Genomic DNA, 18352 nt, shown 5'->3' on the forward strand with positions numbered 1-18352 from the left:
TTGCAGAGAACTGTCTGCAGTGAATTTTTCTTGAGTAGATAATTCAAAAATTTCAAGTGTGATATATTACAAATTTTTAAAATGCTTAAAATATCTGGAATAACTTCTAAAAGTAGTTAGAGAAAGATTGGGCTGTAAATGGATTTCTGAGTAACCACAGTGCAAAGCTGAAATTTTATTTGGAAAGATAAATATTTAAATTTGTATATGCTGATACTCAGAGGTTATTCTCTGAGGCCTTCAAACGCCCTGAGGCCTTCAAAAGCATATTTATTTTCATCTTTGTGATATTTGTTTTCATCAATGTGATATTTGCTTTAACATATGATAACAGTTAATTTTATAATTGTGCATTTGTTTAGAAAATCCATGGACAAATGTGTCTGAAGAGTCTGTGGCAACAGGCAGAATTGCTCTGAATTCATGAGTTTAATTCTCATTCACGAATTAATTCTCATTAAATTCACGAATTTAATTCTTTGGTACATATTTAAAAGCTATTAGCAGGGTAAATGCCAAAGCTGGCTCTTACTTTTATAAGTGCTTTTAAAAGATTGTTTGTTCTATAATATGTTTCAGTTTAAGTGAAGTTGCAAAAAGGATTTCTAACCTGCTGTTACACTTACATATGTATTACTTTAAAAAATTACAGTCAATTGGTACTGTGTGCTGATTGGGTGTTCAGTGAAGGACTTCAGGAAGCTTCTTTATAGAAAGTTGAATTCTGTAGTGTAGTGGTTATGACATCTGCTTTACATGGAGAAGGTCCTGGGTTCAAGGCCCAGTGGAACCAGCACCAGGAAATCTTTGGGAGTTTGGTCTAGGTCCCTTCCAACCTTACTGATTCCRTGTGAAAACTGTTTAGTTTTCTTATGATAAAAATTACTTAAAAGCAGGATTGTTTCAGTCAGTATTTTCCATTTTGTCTTTAGGAGTACTGCATGCGTCATCTGAGTGATACAAGATAGGTATCTTTGCATAAATTGCTGGCTTTTGAGGGGGCAAACTTGTACTGCTTTCCATATTTGCAGTAAGGATGCAAGTTGAATGAACTGAGTATCATCTGCCTGAAAGGCAAGTGTTGTACTTCATTGTTTTCAATCAGTCTGTGCTTATTTCCTGTTACTTCCTGTATGAAATACCTATATGAAATGAAAACATTTCTGTGGACAACTTCTATACTCTTAGAAAATTTCATGTCCTGTTTCAAAACTGAGATCCTTTCCTTGTCACTTTGCTTCTTACTCCCTCTGGCTGCCCCCACTCCCGGCCCCCATTTCTTCCACATGCGCCTATTYTTAGTGTCTCTGTTGTTGTGCTTCTGTGGGAACTGTATGCTCTTCAAGTATATATATGTGGCTGTATGGAAATAACTGTCTGTTGGAGCTAGTGCAAGGCTTGTCAGCAGTGTAGGTATTGAAATTTTAGAGTTTAACAGTRAACTGTGTCCGATGGAAAGAAAGGCGTCACCCTGGAGGCCTGATGAGCACAAGCTGGACCTGCCACCATTTACTTTCTTTGTCTCTCTTTCCTTATGCTATGCTGGCTAATACCTTGAGTGTATGCTCTCAGGGTGAGACATGGGTAGGATCTGCTCATGATTGCTTGCTGTGGCTTTTTCCCTGGTCAACAGCACTGATCAACCTTTTCTGCAGCTTATACCAGTTGGCTGCCCTAGACAACAGTAACTGTGCTGATAAGTAGTGTTTACTCTGTAATTTGTTGACTAATTTTTACTGTTTTTTTTTTTCATTTGGAAATGGCTGATCAGAATTGCAAAAAAGAAGTAAAACCRGTATGCATATTCAAATGTGGCTGGTATTCGTATCTTAAAGCTGTTTCCTACATAACCCCTTAAAGCATAATGCTGGCATGATGACTTAGAGTGCAGCATAAACTAAAATCTCCTCTGTAAAAATATGAATCAGCTGTTGCGATTTCAATACCTTTTTGGAGAAAATGCTAATTTACTTGAAATTTATGTAATATACTGCAAGTTGTGTTACATACCATTTGTTTAGTATGTTTCCAGTGTTGACTTTTCAGGTCATTTGATTTATTTTTGCAAAATAGAACTTTTTTAAGCAATTAGAATTTTAAAGAAGTCAGAATCTGAAACGTGAAAAGCCTGTCTTACTTATTTAGTCAGGAAACCATGGTATTCTTTCCAGTGGCTGAAACTTTGCAGAACAAGACTTAGTTTAAAGGCTTAGAGATATCTTGACAGTGAATAGCAGAAGTGCATGTAACTTATCTTCCAATTTTGTAATATTTTCTGTATAAAGAGGTACGTTCTTGGATAGTTTTGGATAGCACTGCTTTTTGAAGCCCTTGRAAGAGAGGAAGTTTGCAACAGATGCAGTCCATGTGTAGAACTACTGGATTGAGGTTTGGAAGATCTGGAGTCTGTTCTTGGACACTAAACAATGTTAGATACGTGATTGCCACTCTGAATATGAACACCTCAGTTGTAAAACAGGCATGATCATGCTGACTTTGTAGAKAGTACATTGACTGAAAAAGCTGGAAACTTGTAAAACTGTTCACCCATACATGACTGAAGATAGCTGGATTTCTCCTAAAGGTAGGTTATCAGAGTACAGATACATGTATTGTACKTATTTACTTATGCACTTGTCTGATCTGCATGAGAATTGTACTGTTGCAGGATCTAGTACAGTGCAGATCTGATAAAGATTGTGAAATAGCTACAGTGCAAAAGTTTAAGGCAAGCTTAGGTGAAATAGTTAAGAGCAAAACTGATACTAAAGAGATCCATCTTTGCCTTTGGCTAACAAATTGTAGCATTAATTGAATATCAGACATGTCCTGTCTTCAAAGCTAATGTAAGTTTTAAACTCATTTAGGCTTGTGTTCTGATTCTTACTTATGCTTAATGGCAGGTGAATTTTCAGCCTGTCTGCATCATGAATAAAAGCACGATAGATTTCTAAGATCTTAAATATTCTCTTTTAGCAATCCTGTTTAGGAGCTCATAAATGTTAAAAGATTTTAGTGATACCAATGAAACACACTAATAGCGCTAAGCTTAGTGTTCTGTTCCTCATATAGATCTTTACTTGTTTGCTAAGACAGGAATCCAAACCACTCTACATTTACACTATTAATTTAATCAAGATTATTTGATGAAATTTAAAAAAGCTGGGATGCTAAATCTGGACAAATGAGCTTCTGAAACAAATGCAAGCTCTAATTACCATGTTTAACTAATTTACAGGAAAAGCTTTTCTTTCACTGACGTRTATACGGTTGAGAAGGAAAAATCTTGAATGATATGAGATTTTGACAGAGAATGCTATTTGATCACTTCTTGTAAATAGATGCTGTCTTAATAGTGACTCCAAGGTTACTGGGCCAGATCTTCAAAAATATTTCAGTCACTTGAAGAGATCTGTTGGGTATGAGTTAAGATGTTCAAAAGTGTGCACTCAGCAGCTTACTCATGCTGAAATAGGAAAGAGTTTGAATGATTAACAGGCTGGTGCTTTGGTGGAAGATCCCTTACTACATCAGCATAACTGGCTCTGTATACTTTTTCAGCGGACAATTCTCAGTGGCTTGATAATCAACCAAGGTTTACTTCAGAATACTAGTTTTCAGATCCAGCGTACTGTGAGACAAGGCAACAGTCACTGAATCTTTAAAAATGCTTCAGAAATAATTTTATGACATAGAAACGTGTATCATAACTGTAAATCTATTCCTTTCTCTAAGGTTTCTACTGAAACGTAAAGTTCCTACTTCATAATGTTAGAGAAAACTCATGCTGAATAAGTCTTACATTGTTAACTTTTCCTGACTTGATCATCTTGGCACTTTTTTAGTGCCATTTTTTAATTGTGGCCCACTGCTGATTTGGTAATAATATTGTATCTGATGTGGACATACATGAATTTCCTATTAGAAATCTGACCAGTCTGCTCACAAATTTTCTTATTTTCATGCATTAAAGACTTGTTTATGTGCTTGTCTTGGGCTTGACTTCTTTAGTACAGTTATTCTAAACCAAACACAGAGTATTTTTAATCTTGATTATAAAGAAAGTCATCTGTTGACATTATGAGCACTTCCAATAACTACAATATTAGTGACGTGTACAARAGGCATCTTATCCGTGACAACTCTTCATTACTAGTAGCTTTGCCCTTTGACACATTGTTTAAGAACTTTTTCTGTAGCCCGGGCTGTCTATCTTGGAAATTTTTGTAATGTGTCAGTACTTGGCACATTGATAACTTGAGTTGTTTTAGTATAACTTTCTGAATAATCAGCATTTAAATTCTTGAATGTGGCAAAACTGTATCCTAATTTTGACTTAATGGACAGAAAATAGAGATCAGAATAACCTAGGACACAGTCTGTTTAGATTTTAGATGGCAGCAGAAATTCACTTGACCTGTGTGCATACAGAGCACGAGGTTTAAGCAGCACCAGCTTTACAGCACACTGAAAAAGCTATATTCAAGCTGTGAGTTAGAGAAGGCTAAGACTGGCATTTGCTGTACTATCTTTGCATTTGATGATAGAAGATAAAAACATGTTTTACTGTATTTACTAACAGCTATTATATCTATAATAATATATATTAGTGTTCTGTAGTTCATACTTTTTTTTTCTTTGCAAAAGTGAATTGACACTTACTTAGGCTTTACGACAACTGGTTGTAAGGTTGATCAGATTGTCAAAGATGCTGAAGTCCGTATTCCTTACCAAATAATGTAACAATAGAAAAATCGACTTAAAATTTAAGTGCATGTTTGGCAACAGTTGTTTGGGTAAGTACTATTCTGATATGTATACAACTCAAGAAGATGCTGCTGTTAGGTGTCTTGTTCTGAATCCTGATTTCTAGCAAAGATCTTACCTACAAGCATCTAGTTTTATTAATCTCATGTATGGCTTAAAAATTAGTACCTGATTTTCTTGTTATGTGAGACAGGACACCTCTTTTTTGGTATTTGGATAGGACGGGCAGAAATATATCTAAGTCATCTTAGTCGAACACGATGACATTATCTAGTCGCAGTCTGGCTATCAAGACAGCAGGATTGTAATAGCTAGAAAGTAAGCTAAGCATTCTGTCCTTTTTTTTCTTTTTCTTTTTCTTTTTCTTTTTTTTTTTGAAGACAGAGAATCCAAATGTTTTTTTCTCCTTTGAACTGCTTCTCAGGAATCCCTTAACAAATTCCAATGGACGAATTGCGTTCTACAATTAATGTCAGTGCTTAACAGTTTTGCATAGTTTGCCTCTGTTTTTTTGCCACTAAAACTACTCACTGGATGTGAATGGAATCAAAAAAGTACCTAAGTCAGTCTTACTGTCTAGCAGSAAGTGACAAGCAGATCATAGGTGTTCTAAGCTTTTGGGGCTCATGACCTTGAGCATATTTTCACCTTTGCACGAGTGCCCTATTTTATTAATAATTCAGAATGCTAGGAAAAAGCTGGAAATGATACTCTGCTGGGCAAATCAATCATTTATCCAAAATGCTTTACAAATTTGCTTCACAAACAGATTCTTAAAACTCTTTTCTAATGTATTTCAGTATTTGAAAGATAACATTTTATTGGTATTTTTGATACATGTAATATTGGTAGAGTATCATATTTTATATAGAGTTATCTGACAGAATGTTGTTACACATTTTGATTCTGATTTTTAACTAGTTATATTGATTTTATTTACRAATGCTTAGAGTTCAACATCCATGCAGACAAAATTACATCGCTCTGTGTTAATTTATTATCGCTTATGCTGTAGTTCTAGTGCTTCACAGTGAAGTGTTCGTAGTGCTCTGTCAAAATGTTCAAGAGCTTTAGTGAAGATGCATAAAGAGTATAGAAAAACGCCTTAATTATTCATGAAACTTATTCCGCAGTGAGTTTGCGGCTAGTTTACACACAACTACTGTTAATATTTTGGAATGATTATTGATGATAATTTCAAGGACAATTTCTTCTACCATCAAAATGACAGGTAGAAATCAATGTTAACTAATGGACTAGTCATGGAGTAAAAGACATGATGAAATGGTGAGATGGTTATATTTAAGTTAYGTATTTAGAAACAAAGAACGTGACTGTTCTTCTAAGCCAGAAATAACAGAATTGATAACACAGTTCATGCTGAAGATTTTGTATCTGACATAACTCTGGGTTAACTTAAATAATTTAGTCATTTATTGATTAATTTTCAGTAAAGTTGCTTAATTGTCAGTTATAGGGACTACTTAAATGTGTGTAATATTCTTTGTAAAGAAAAAAATATAAATGATAAAATAGCAGTAGAGCTTACATCTCTCTGGTAGAGCTATTGATTTTAAGTCTCTCCACCTGTTCATTTAYATTAAAGAGTAAAATAAAGATGGTCACATAAAAAGGGGAATTTAATCAAGTTGAGTGCCACTTTTCTCTTGTGTACTGAAAGACATCGGTTGCTGTACTAGCATTTCCAATTTCTTTTTCTCACCTCTTCCATAGGAGGGATCAGCAACATGAAGACATTAGTCACTCTATCATGTCATTTGTGAAGATGATAGAGGTTATTCTTTGTGAGTTGACAAGAGCTAGATGGAAATTTGSCAGGGGCCTATGTACCTAAATTAATTTTAAAATGCAAGTTTTTCAGGAAACAGAAATCATAACTGTRTAATTTGATGCACGATTACTAATTTCTAGATCCTGATGTAAGAAGTTTGCTATGATCTTAATGGGAATTGTGACTTCAAGTGCTAATCACAGACTATCGTAAACAGCAAGTGAAATAATCCTTTTTCAGTTTTATCACCATTGGTTCTCTTTAAGTTTTATGTTGGTATGTTTTCACAATGGTAACAACCCTTAGTAAATACAAATTAGAGATTTATACTGCTTGCTGTTTTAAGCAAGTACTTAAAAGTAAAATGCTCCCGTTAACATTAAAAAAGGGACAAGGCTAACCAATTAATGATATTTAATATTTTATATTTTTCCARCTAATGTCCTATCTTAGAGAGTTGGCAGTTCTGTAATTTTAAGTTTTTTTGTTTTGTTTTTTCTTTTAAGATAGGCAACATAAATCCTGTGGTAATTCAGTATATGATTGGCTCCCAACTTCTTTTCACTATAAAAAAAAACCCTTAAGTTTGAACCGTGGAAATATGTTTTCAAATATGGAGGAAAAAGCATTGCTAAGCAAATTGCACTCTCTTCATRTATAGCTCTTTCAAATAATAAAGTTTTACATACAAGGAAAAAATTGAATTGCAAATTTAAACTCTAATCTTTTTCTTAAGGAATTGTTCTAGATGTTTAAATATTTTATTTGTAGCACCACAGTACCTGAGACTTCTATGAACACAGAACAAAACCTGGTACTTGCGCTAAATACCATAGGTGTAACACAAGAGACGCATGAAGGTTAAAGCATAGACTTAAATCATAGGAGCATATGAGACTGTGTTTTAATCTTACAGATTATGCTACAGCAGTGCCGTCTTTAGTTAGTRCTGTTTTCCTTGCTCTGCATTACTTATTCCTGTCCTTATGCTGATATACTAATCTTCAGTTGCAGCAGAGCAACTATCTGTTTAGCTTCACTTCAGTTCACTGTGAGGATGAAAAATAATCCAGGAAAATATATTTCTTATTAGTCTGGGTCAATTCCCTGGTTCACTGTGTGGTGGCAATAAAGTTCTGCTGGTGTAACTACATGTAGTAGCGTTTTGACTCCTTATAATGCCAAGTCCCATACAGACAGCAGTGTTTTGCAGTGCAGCCGATTGCCAATTACAGGAGAACCTGTTGGTGCCACCCCTTCCACTTTACTACCCAAGTTCCTTGTGCTGACTGTTCAGCTGACCACAGGGTGAGCTAGTTGAATGACTTTGGTTGTTGGACAAAATGCTTTGGAGGAGTGGGAGTTGGATTTTTTTCATTTAACACCCTGTATCAGCTCACTGTGGGGTCAGCTGAGCACCTGTGCTGGTGGTGCAAGGAAAATGACAGCCTATGGTAAGATTAGCTCGGATGTTTCTTAGTCAACAACATAGGTTTTCAGGAAAGCAGTAGTATTGCCCAATCTAAGCTTTCCATAAGCATTACAGAAAAGAAGATTTAACTGAATTTGAAGCAAGATGCTAGGTAGCTACATGTATTTTTAAAAGAAATACCTCCAAAAGAGCAAAAAAACAAGGGAGAAGCCCCCAAAGTGTTTTGAAAATGTAGTATGTTGGCTCTAAAAATAGTTATTGCTGGCAGTATTGGCATCTCAGTAGTGAAGGAGAGCGAAAAATGGTAGTAGGGACAGACTACGGAAAGCTTTGAAACTGAAATGTGATTGATGCAACAGTAATCAAGACAAGGAAGAATGGGAACTTGGGTGAAAGCTTCCAAAATTACCTGTGCCTTCTCACCAAACTCCACCAGTCACCATACTCAGTATAGAATAGTGTCTGCCTCTTACAAAAATCAACTGCAGTAAAAAGGAGACTCCCTGTTAATGAAGTCCTTAAGAGCAAACTTAGAGATTTCCCACTAAGTTTTTGACTTTATAGTTTGCTAAAGTATTTTATACCGATATAACATCCAAATAGGCCTTTGCTGGAGGAGGAACAGCAATGCCTGTGAAGTTTTTGCAACAAATTAAAATAGCTGACATTAAATACAGATGTCCCACAGACTGATAAACACAAGTATTTACTTGAGTGTGATGGGATATATTGCTTTATACATCCCATTGCTGAATTGTAAGAATATACATTTTTACTGTCTCCAAAACTTTTTAGAAGACCAAAGCTCTTGGAAATACTTTGTCTATTTTGAGGAAAAGAATGCTTAATCATATTTTATTTGTTTTTTAAATTTAGCTCCAGATTAATGACTTTAAGATCACATCCCTTGTCTTTTGAGCATGTTGGTTAAGTGAGAACTAGCTCTATGTGCATTTTAAAGAATGACAAAATTTGATGGTAGAGAGTATAATGCATTCTTTTTCCCTTCTGTTCTCAAGCAAAGTGACCTGAAAAAGCAAGTTATCTTTTTCTTGTAAGAATATACAAATAACATAAGGCTTAGGTGCCGTGGGGCAGAACTCTGCATGGCAGGGGCCTGGGCTCCAGGGGCTGTGGGAGGGGGATCACAGCCCCTGTCCTGCTGAGCCCTGATCTCAGCAAGAGCGAAGCTCCTTGCCTTCCTGCGGGGCGCGACCGCGACAGCACTGAGCAGCAGCCTTTCTCCCTTGAGCGGCAGGCTCTCCCACAGCTGTCTGAGTTTCTGCTGGTATAGTTAATCAGGCATAGAAAACTGCAGTTTGACAAGTCCTACCCATGTAGGATCAGACTCCTGAAATGAGGTGTAACTGTTGGGTTTACGTTTTTAACCATATGTTTGATGCCCTGAAAGTTATTAATGGTTTATTGTTCCCATAAAGCGCATGGAGGTCTTATTTGGAGTCAAAGAGTGGTGTCAGGCTTGAGAATGCGTAGATTGGTGCTAGCATAGCAACCAAAGAAAAAACACTGGAAATTGTTATCCTCTCAGTGTTTAGATATTCTGATGATTAAATGCTATGATACGAGTTTTTGTTTTGGTAGTCATCTTGGTGTTCTGTTTTATTTTACGTAACAATATGGATATTTTCACTGAAATAACTCCTTTGCACTGGAATAGTAGTATTTTGGAGTTGTAGATCACTAAATAAACTTCCTTCATAAATATGTGGAAAAAAAAAATCTTTCCTGTGGTTGACTTGATTAAATAAAAGCTATAAGTCTGAGAATATAATAAAAACTCATTCCATATGCATGACCTATTTTGTTAGGGGTTCTTTGTTTTGAGTTTTTTTAAATAGGATAATTACATTGTACTACATACAGAATTGCRTAAGGAGCTGTTGTATGTTTTACTGGAGTTCCATTTTATCGATTCTTCTCCTACCAAACATTTTGTTACAGCTTTATCAGCAAGATCTTAAAAAGTTAGTATCATATAATGGAATATGCAGATTATCTGAAAAGATTTATGGTTTGTTTTAGATATGTGTGGGTATTAGGGATTTGTTTCCTTGAAGAGCAAGGGGAAAACTTTTTGCTTGATTTCTTCTTGAATGGGAAGTAGCAAAGGGGGAAGGAGACTTTTTCATGCTCGATTTTTTTTAAGTGTTAACTTTCAACCCTCTTAAAATATTTTTTTCAAAATTCTTCTAATCTGCACATGATACTGAAAGGAACATGTTAGTCCTCAAAATGAAATTGTTGTCCTACTAAGACACGTTAGAGACTAATTAGGCAATGGCTAAGGATTTTCTGATGCAATTTCCTGGGAGTTTTTTCAGTTGAATCCCTAGAAATAGACTCTCCATCTGAGTTCCTTAAAATTAGTATCAATTCCGCAAATCCCTATTCTTTATTGTATTATCTGCTTAGAAGTGGCAAATTTGAAGATAGAATGGTGAGTAGAAAGGTGAGTAGGTAGATAAATGTGCATATTTATTTAAGATCTGATTCTGTATTGGGCTGAATGCTTGTTGTGGCAGAGTTACGTAAGGTGACTTCTGATCTAGCTGAGACAGTCATGATTTTGCTTGCATTTCTTTTTCCCTTGCTCCTCCCTACCATCTGCTGCCATCATCTACACATCCTGCCCAATTCTTCTTATTGGCTGTATTGCTAATTTGGCTGTTTGTTGAACTAATTCAACTCACTACTTCAGCAAAAAAACAAACTAAAAAATAACAAAAAAATCCATTTTTACTGGGATGTCATCCTCACAGAGGGGCCAATGAACACCAAAGTCAGCTCAAGATCAGTGGGATGTGCAGGAGACAGCAAAAATAGGCTTCTTACTTTTAGCAACATGCTTTTTCATCTGTTCAGTCCTTCTTGTGTATCTTCACCGTCAATTGCTGTGCAGTGTATTCAGCTCCTACTGACGTCAGGAATCTATCCAGAGTTGATAAAGGATTTCACAGCCTTTTGGAGAAAAAGCACTGGAAGAGAGAAGATTATATTCAAATTCCCATTTTACTCCTTTTTCCAAATGACAAACAAAGACGAAACAAAAGCAGCTTTTATAGCATGAAAGATAAGTTCTTGCATACTAATTGCGTAAGTATAGCATCCATTTCCAAAACATTTAGTCCAACCCATCTGTGAGATGAAAACAAAATTCAGAATTCCAAATTTCACTTATTAGAAGAAACAATTAGAAAAAGTCCTATTCTGACASCATATGTGATTTAAATAATATTTTGGAATGAATAGTAACAAATGCTATTGCTTAAGAACCCTTGCCAAAGTAATGTATGCGTTATTTTGCAGATATTTTGAAAGCCAAAGATATTATTAGATTCTGTTTTGATAACCTTGTTGCCTGCAGAGGAGGAGTAGCTTTCTTAATTAGAAACAGATATTTCCCCCTTTTACTGAAATAAGTTCATTGAACTAGCACACACTGTCTCATGAGACTGTCAGTTGTGTAAGTGGTCAAACCACAGAAGCAAGACACAGTACTGAGAATGGTGAAGCTTTTTCAAGTTGTTACTGTAAACCCAAGGGAGAGGAAAACCATTAGTAGAAACTTTGTTACTTTGCCAAATAGGTTTATGTAAAAGAGATGCAATTCATTTTCTTCAATCAATTTTATTATTTATTGATTTTTGTGATGCACTATGCATAAGTATTGTTAGATTGAAAATCAACATGTAACACAAAATGTAGCTGACGCATGAAGTTTTCCATGAAAAGAGGAAGAAAATGAAAATGTTATGAACGTATGGCTATATACTTAGAATTCAAGGGATGCCACTGTAAAGGTTGGTTTGGATATCATTAGCAGACAAGCTATAATTATTTAATTGCCAATTATTTCATAATATAGCCTGTCTTTTTTTTACCTTCTGAATTAGTGTGTGTGGCATCTTGCAAATATTTACATTTTATCAAAAGCTATTTCATAACGTGTATAATCATGAAGCAATTAACATTTTAATGTGGTAAATTATGATCTTTAAAATCGGTATTTTAACAATTTTTCAGCTTCCATATGGTGTTCCTTAAGCCTAACTCAGTCCCTTTGTATTATGATCGTTGCAAAAGGAGTGGAAAGATGACCTTACACAGTATATGAAGAACCCATCAGAAGAACCCTCTATCTTATTCCTGCTATTGGGCAAGGGGAGCTGGAGTAAGAATTAAATCACGTTTTGTATTTTTTCAGGCAGCATGAAACTTGCCTGATTATGCTAAATAGGCTTTTGAGCAGTAACTTTTCTGTTGCGTTACTTTTTCAACAAGCATTTTCATCTCCATTACTCAGGAAAATGTTATGTTATGCATGTTCAGGGTCATGCTGTTGTTAATGTTCGACCTAGGAAAAATTCCAGCACAAAAGTTATTCTCTGAAGCTTATGAAAATAAATGTGAGAGATTTGTCATATTGTTACCAAATCACTGTTAGAATGACAAGAGATGAGAAGTTATTCAAATTYTGTGGCCATTTGTCAAATATTAAATTGAAGTTCAGCAATCTTAAAGGTAGAAATTAATGGTCAATTAGTTGTAAGACTGCCTTTTATTTCATATATGTGGAAAAAATTGTGCAATGGTAGCTGTTACTTGTGATAGTAAATATGTATCTCTTCTGAAGGAGGTAATCTGGTTAATGAAGTCTCATGCATTCAGCTAAAACATTTTAGTAATAGTTTGCAGCAATTGTGATGCACTAAATACAAATTAGCAGTATGTAGGACATTACAATGATCACTCCTGTTTTATAATGCCTACCTGGCCATCTCAGGCAAGACACAATATGTTCAGTGATTCCTCCTAAACATCTGACAAGGCTTTCAGAAAAAGTGCCTTGTTAAATGGTATGCTTCAAGAGATATTAACCACCTACTGTTTTCCTGCTGCTTCATGTCTGACGTATTCTAAACAGAGTATCTTTTTATAGCAATAGCTGCCTCTCTGACTTCAGAATGCTTTGTGGACATCTGCGCAAGTCAGTACCTTTGTTAATGCTAATGTTCACATTGGGAAAAGCTTCTGAAATCTGACTTTAGAAACGACTTCAAGCTTTCATGCCCTTCAGCCGCCTCTGAAGTGGGCTAAAAAAGATAAATGGACTTTTGCCCAATTAAGCATCTCCAAAAGAAACTATCTGGATCCTACATTGAGTTTTTAACCCAGCTCTCAGCTTTACTCTGGTTATGATTGCAATTTGTAGCCAACTGGTTTGAACTAAATTGAAATGRTGAAATGCCTAAACTCTTCCACTGCAAGAGTATGCAATCCTGAAGTGAGAAGAAAAGTGTTTAGAAGTTGATTTGATTTATTGTTCAAGAGCTTCAGAAGCTGGTAGACATGAATGAAGATACTAATGAGGAAGGAGTTTGTCATTCCATGGCATTTTAAAGGACAGGAAGGTTATTGTATATTAATGAATAGGATATGAAAGCACGTTTTTTTTAAGAGAGTAATTGTCCGCAAAAGGTTTTGATTGTGCTGTGCTTTTTGTGAGTGTGTTATGAAAAATACATTGGTTATTGCCAGATTTAGACATCTTCATTCACTTTCATATCTGTTGAAATCTTACTGAAGTCATTAAAAAATTCTTGTGAAAGTGTACTAGAGAAAACTGTAGGCTTATGTACTAAGCTTGCTCGTGATGACACAGATTGCCATTGAAGTAAATTCATTTTTGTTTGTAAATTGTTTGCTATAGAAAGATGGTCTTTCCAGAAACAAGATGCGCTTGGCTTTTTTCATCATGATTTTTCTCTGCAAGTTACTGCTTTTTCTATGTGATGCCATAGTTCTACCACTAGTTGCTTTTGTTTTTTTTTCATTTTTTGAAAATTATTTGTACTATGGTTTTTGACATTTTTGGTTAGCATTTTTGAATGTTTTGCTCAGTGGTGAATTTCCCTCTTAGTTTATAGCTTCAGGTTTTACTAGTAAATTTAGGTAATAGAACTGTCTTGCGTCAGATCTATCATCTGTCTTGTATCAGATTTAATAACATCCAGTGTATAGATCTGAGGATATTTAGTTAACTTCAAAAGAGTATTAATCACCAGAATCTGAAGTATCTGGTCTTTTCAAGTCTACTATGTGGACTGTTTGTCTAAGACATCTTTCCATCGATTGAAACATTAGCACTGATGAATTTTCCTTTCAAATCTCCCTAAAGTTAAAGGAGCAATATTTAGCTGCTTTCTGCCTTAGTCTTTTTTTTTTTTTTTTTTTTTTTAATATGACAATCCTCTGTTTTTCTGTTAATGCACTTTGATGTTACGGAAACATAGTTTTCATTTTCCTCATTGGTGTGAAATAAAAGAGCTGTGGATAATGGAAATAAGCGGTTCACATAAGACATCATATGACATCTCTGACATATGGATTTCCTTTCAATTTTTTTTTGTTTTTGATAAGCTGAAGTATTTTTGCTACATTTATGTTTGTATTTCTTCCCTTTCCTGATACAGTGTCCTCTGTGGAATACTGTCAGTGTAAACATATGTTCAGAACTTTAGAGTAATTACACTATTACTAAAAGCTTCATAATCAGGTTACTGAAACTAAATGTTAAAATATTTGATTTTCCTTTATCCAATTGAAGCAATTTCATTCCAGTTCACAGTGTGACTAACTGAAGAAACATGACGGGAAAGGTCGAAGGTTGTTTGGAATGTCTAAGTCTGGTAAGACAATGAAAAGTCTATTCAATAGGAATCATGGAAGTATTTTTTTATTAGTCTTTCATGTGATTTTTCCTTCAGTCATGTTTYCATTTCAGATTTTGGAGAAAATTACTAAGACTATCAGTCCCGTAGACTTGTTGGGAGCATTTCTAAATACCTTAAAAATAGGAAGTGCGTTGCATTAGCCACCAAAACCTCAGTGAATACAAGAAACCTGAATATTACAGAAAATAGGTTTTGTTTGTGTTGTTAAGCTTTGGTAATCCTTTGTTTAGTCAAGAAATGTGGTACTATGTTATCTATCTTTTTGAGAATGTAGGATGAAGGACTTCAGATGAGCCGAGCAGGGATGAGAAGTTACTTTTTAATTTTCTTGCTTTTGCCTTAAACTTTCTGGGAATACTGAGTGCTATAATATAGTTATTGTACTGACAATATATTAAGTATTTTACATTCTTAATACACATGTGCTGTGGCAATACTCTTTAGTAAAAGTATGAGGTCAGGATATTTGTTGAAAAGCAATGCAGTAGTGAAACAGCCTATTTTCTACTGAGGTACTTTATTGCCCCATTATAAAATTCTCTCATAAATCACTGYTGTTTCTATCATTAAAAATTCCTTTTTTCTTTATTTTTCTATGTGGTGTTGTAGTGTGCTGTTAAGTTGGCATTCTGGGAAAATGCGTGTTACTACTGTGGTTGCAGTACCTGAATAAACTGTCATATATTGATGTTGCATCTCAATAGTAAATGTGCCTCTCCCTCATCATGAGTATAACTTTGATACAAGGAATACATATCTTACTACTATAACCAGACCTTTAGAGGTCTGGGAAGATTAGTGCCACCAGTTACATAGCAAGAGAGAAAGCAAGGAGTAGGCTAAAACTTACATATTTTTTTTTCATTCTGAGGCAGCTTTTTCCTGATGAAGCAAAGTGAGCTTAGTGTAGTTTATGATCTCCTTGAGAGAGCAAGATTGAAGGAAGAAGAAAAAGAAAAAAAAAGCTATTATAATGGTAAATTCTTAGTTGGAGGTACCTTGCTGGTAAACTGGATGGAGTTACTTAAGCATAATGGACCCTGTTTCTTAGAAGTGATAGACTCAGTACATTTCTAGGTTGCTTTATTTACAACGTATTGCATTTTTTTTCTTCCTATAAGAGTAAGTAGTGGTGTTATGATGAAATGGTGCTTGTCTATGTTGAAAAAGCTGTTTATTGCCTGGAATGGTCTGCAGGGTCTGTAGTCTATGGTGTCGACAGATCTTTCATTTTGCCCTAACGTTGTCAGGGCATAAGACTTCAAAATTCTTAGTCAGATTTACAAGAAAATATCTTACCTCTTTTCTTGTTTCATCTCTGGTAGCTCATCCAAAAACTGGGGGGGGGGGGCAGAGGAAAGGGAGTCTTTTGGGAATATGAGCTGTTGCCTTAATGATCTTGGACAAAAAGGTTGACTATTACAGGCTCACCAGGCTCTTGGGAGTCTGTTGATGTGTTACGTGTATTTTTTTTKTTTTTTTTTTTTTTTTTTTCATTCATTAAGCAGTATGAAACTACAAGCTGACCTTCAAGTCAAGTATTTTGATTCACTAACTTTACATGATTTTAAGTTGTTTTATTGACATTAATTCTGTTCTTAGATCTAGTTTTAGCCTGTTATAGCCTTTGTATAAAGAAATGGAGATCTGAGAGAGAATAAATTGTAAAATGGTTAATGACTAATATTTTGAAATTTTAACTTTTGGGGCTTTTTTCATATTCTGCTTTTCATTTTGCTTGCCCTCATTGTACACTGTGAAATAGCAGATGAAGCTGAAAAGTTTCTTTTACAGTACTTTTAACAATTTCCATTAGAATTGTCTTGTTGGAAGCAAATATCCCATCTGGTTTACTCTATAGCACAGCAAAACTCCTTAGTGAGCTGTGTGACGGAGCCTGGCTGAATTCCACACAGTGCGGCTGTTGGCCCTAAGCAAGATGAGCACAATCTGTTTCCCATATTTCTAATAAGGGAAAAGAAGAGTTTCTTCATTTGCTTCTTTATTTCATTATGTTTACATTTTATGCCTTCCTTTTGTTAGAATAGCTGCTTTCCTGCTGTTTTCCATTCTTTTTTTTTTTCCATACAGGTAAAATGAAAATGCATTACAGGCATATAAAAGTACCAAACGCTGCTCTGAAACAACATTAAAACTTTTTAAGCATAGCATGGGGCTTTGGCTACGTCAGACTCATTAAGCATCTGAAGCTTGGGGAAGCACTTCAGAAGCCATTTCTTTTGCCTTACTTGTACTCTGGATAAGTAGGGGACTTCAGCAGCCTATACTAGAATCGATGGGAGTCATGCAGCTAATCCCTGCATCATTCTGAAAGTTTACCTGTGCTCTCTGAATTAAGCTAACTGCTTCCATCTGTAACTTTCTTCTCCTATTTGTACTTGAGAGTTACTGAAAGTTATGTGTACTTACCATGGGTGGATTTTTGCATAGTGTTGGGCATGCAGCTCTGCTTAGGTTTTACGAAACTGCATCTCTGAATTCATGTGTGAAGTAATTGGTATTTATTATTCAGTTCTTGGGTGTTAATAATATGCAGGGAAAAATAATCGCACATTAAAAAAGTAAGCATCAGATACTTCTGTTTAATGTTGTATTTAATGCTATATAGTTAATTTAAAATTGTACTAAGTGAGTGCCTGCTATACATTAACAAATTTTTTTTTTCCTGGGATTTGGGGTTCTTAGATCACATCCTGAYCAAAGCAAATGTATCTTGCATTAAAGTGAGCAGACAGTTTCATGACATTACCTTTTCAATATCAGGTCAAAAACGTATTTTCTCACTTCTGTAAATGTTACGCAAGTAAATCCTAAAAATACCAAGTGATCCTCAAATATTATTAAATAGTACTATCTGTAGTATTACTAGAATTCAGTGACAGTCTTCAAATGTTTTTCATGTTACACTCCACTTTGGAAAGCCTAGCCTTCCTGGTTTTTCCCACTTTTATCTGAAAGTGAAAATAATCCCAAAATATATTTTCCATTCCTGAATTTTCACTTTCAAGAATTTCAAGAGGATTTCTCTTTAATATRAGTAAAATTGAAAAATTAAAGGAATCTCTATAGATAGTAGAGGAACTATTGATACAGCTCTGTTAAGGAGCTAAGAAATCCTTGCATAYCAGTATGTGAAATAACCATGCAGTATTAATTCCTATTTAATTTCGTATTTGTTATTTCAGAACTCTTCATCTAATCACTTTCCTGAACTGAGAGAAAGCATACAGACTGCTGTAAACCAATTTAAGATGCAATTGCCACACACACAAAAAATCAGATAGTTGCTTTCATGTGAATACCGCTTTTGAAATCTTAATTCATTTCTAGACATGAATAAGATTAGGCAACCTTTTGAGCACAAAGGACTGTGTGCATAAGGAGAGTTTTAATTTACTTTGCCATTTGTGCAAACAGAGGGRGCTAAGATAAGAAAGATCAAGAGATGTTTGTTTTCTTTGTTCATTTAATCTAAATGAAACTGTTATGCATGTCTACTTTCTGCATATCATTACTAGAGAATCAGACTTTGTGARCTTAATGGTGTTGATATGGTAAAAACAATACAAATCTCTTTCTAAAGAG

This window comes from Rhea americana, unplaced genomic scaffold, assembly GCF_003343005.1.
Source record: "Rhea americana isolate MKP2758 unplaced genomic scaffold, rheAme1 scaffold_169, whole genome shotgun sequence".
In the NCBI taxonomy this organism is placed as follows: domain Eukaryota; kingdom Metazoa; phylum Chordata; class Aves; order Rheiformes; family Rheidae; genus Rhea; species Rhea americana.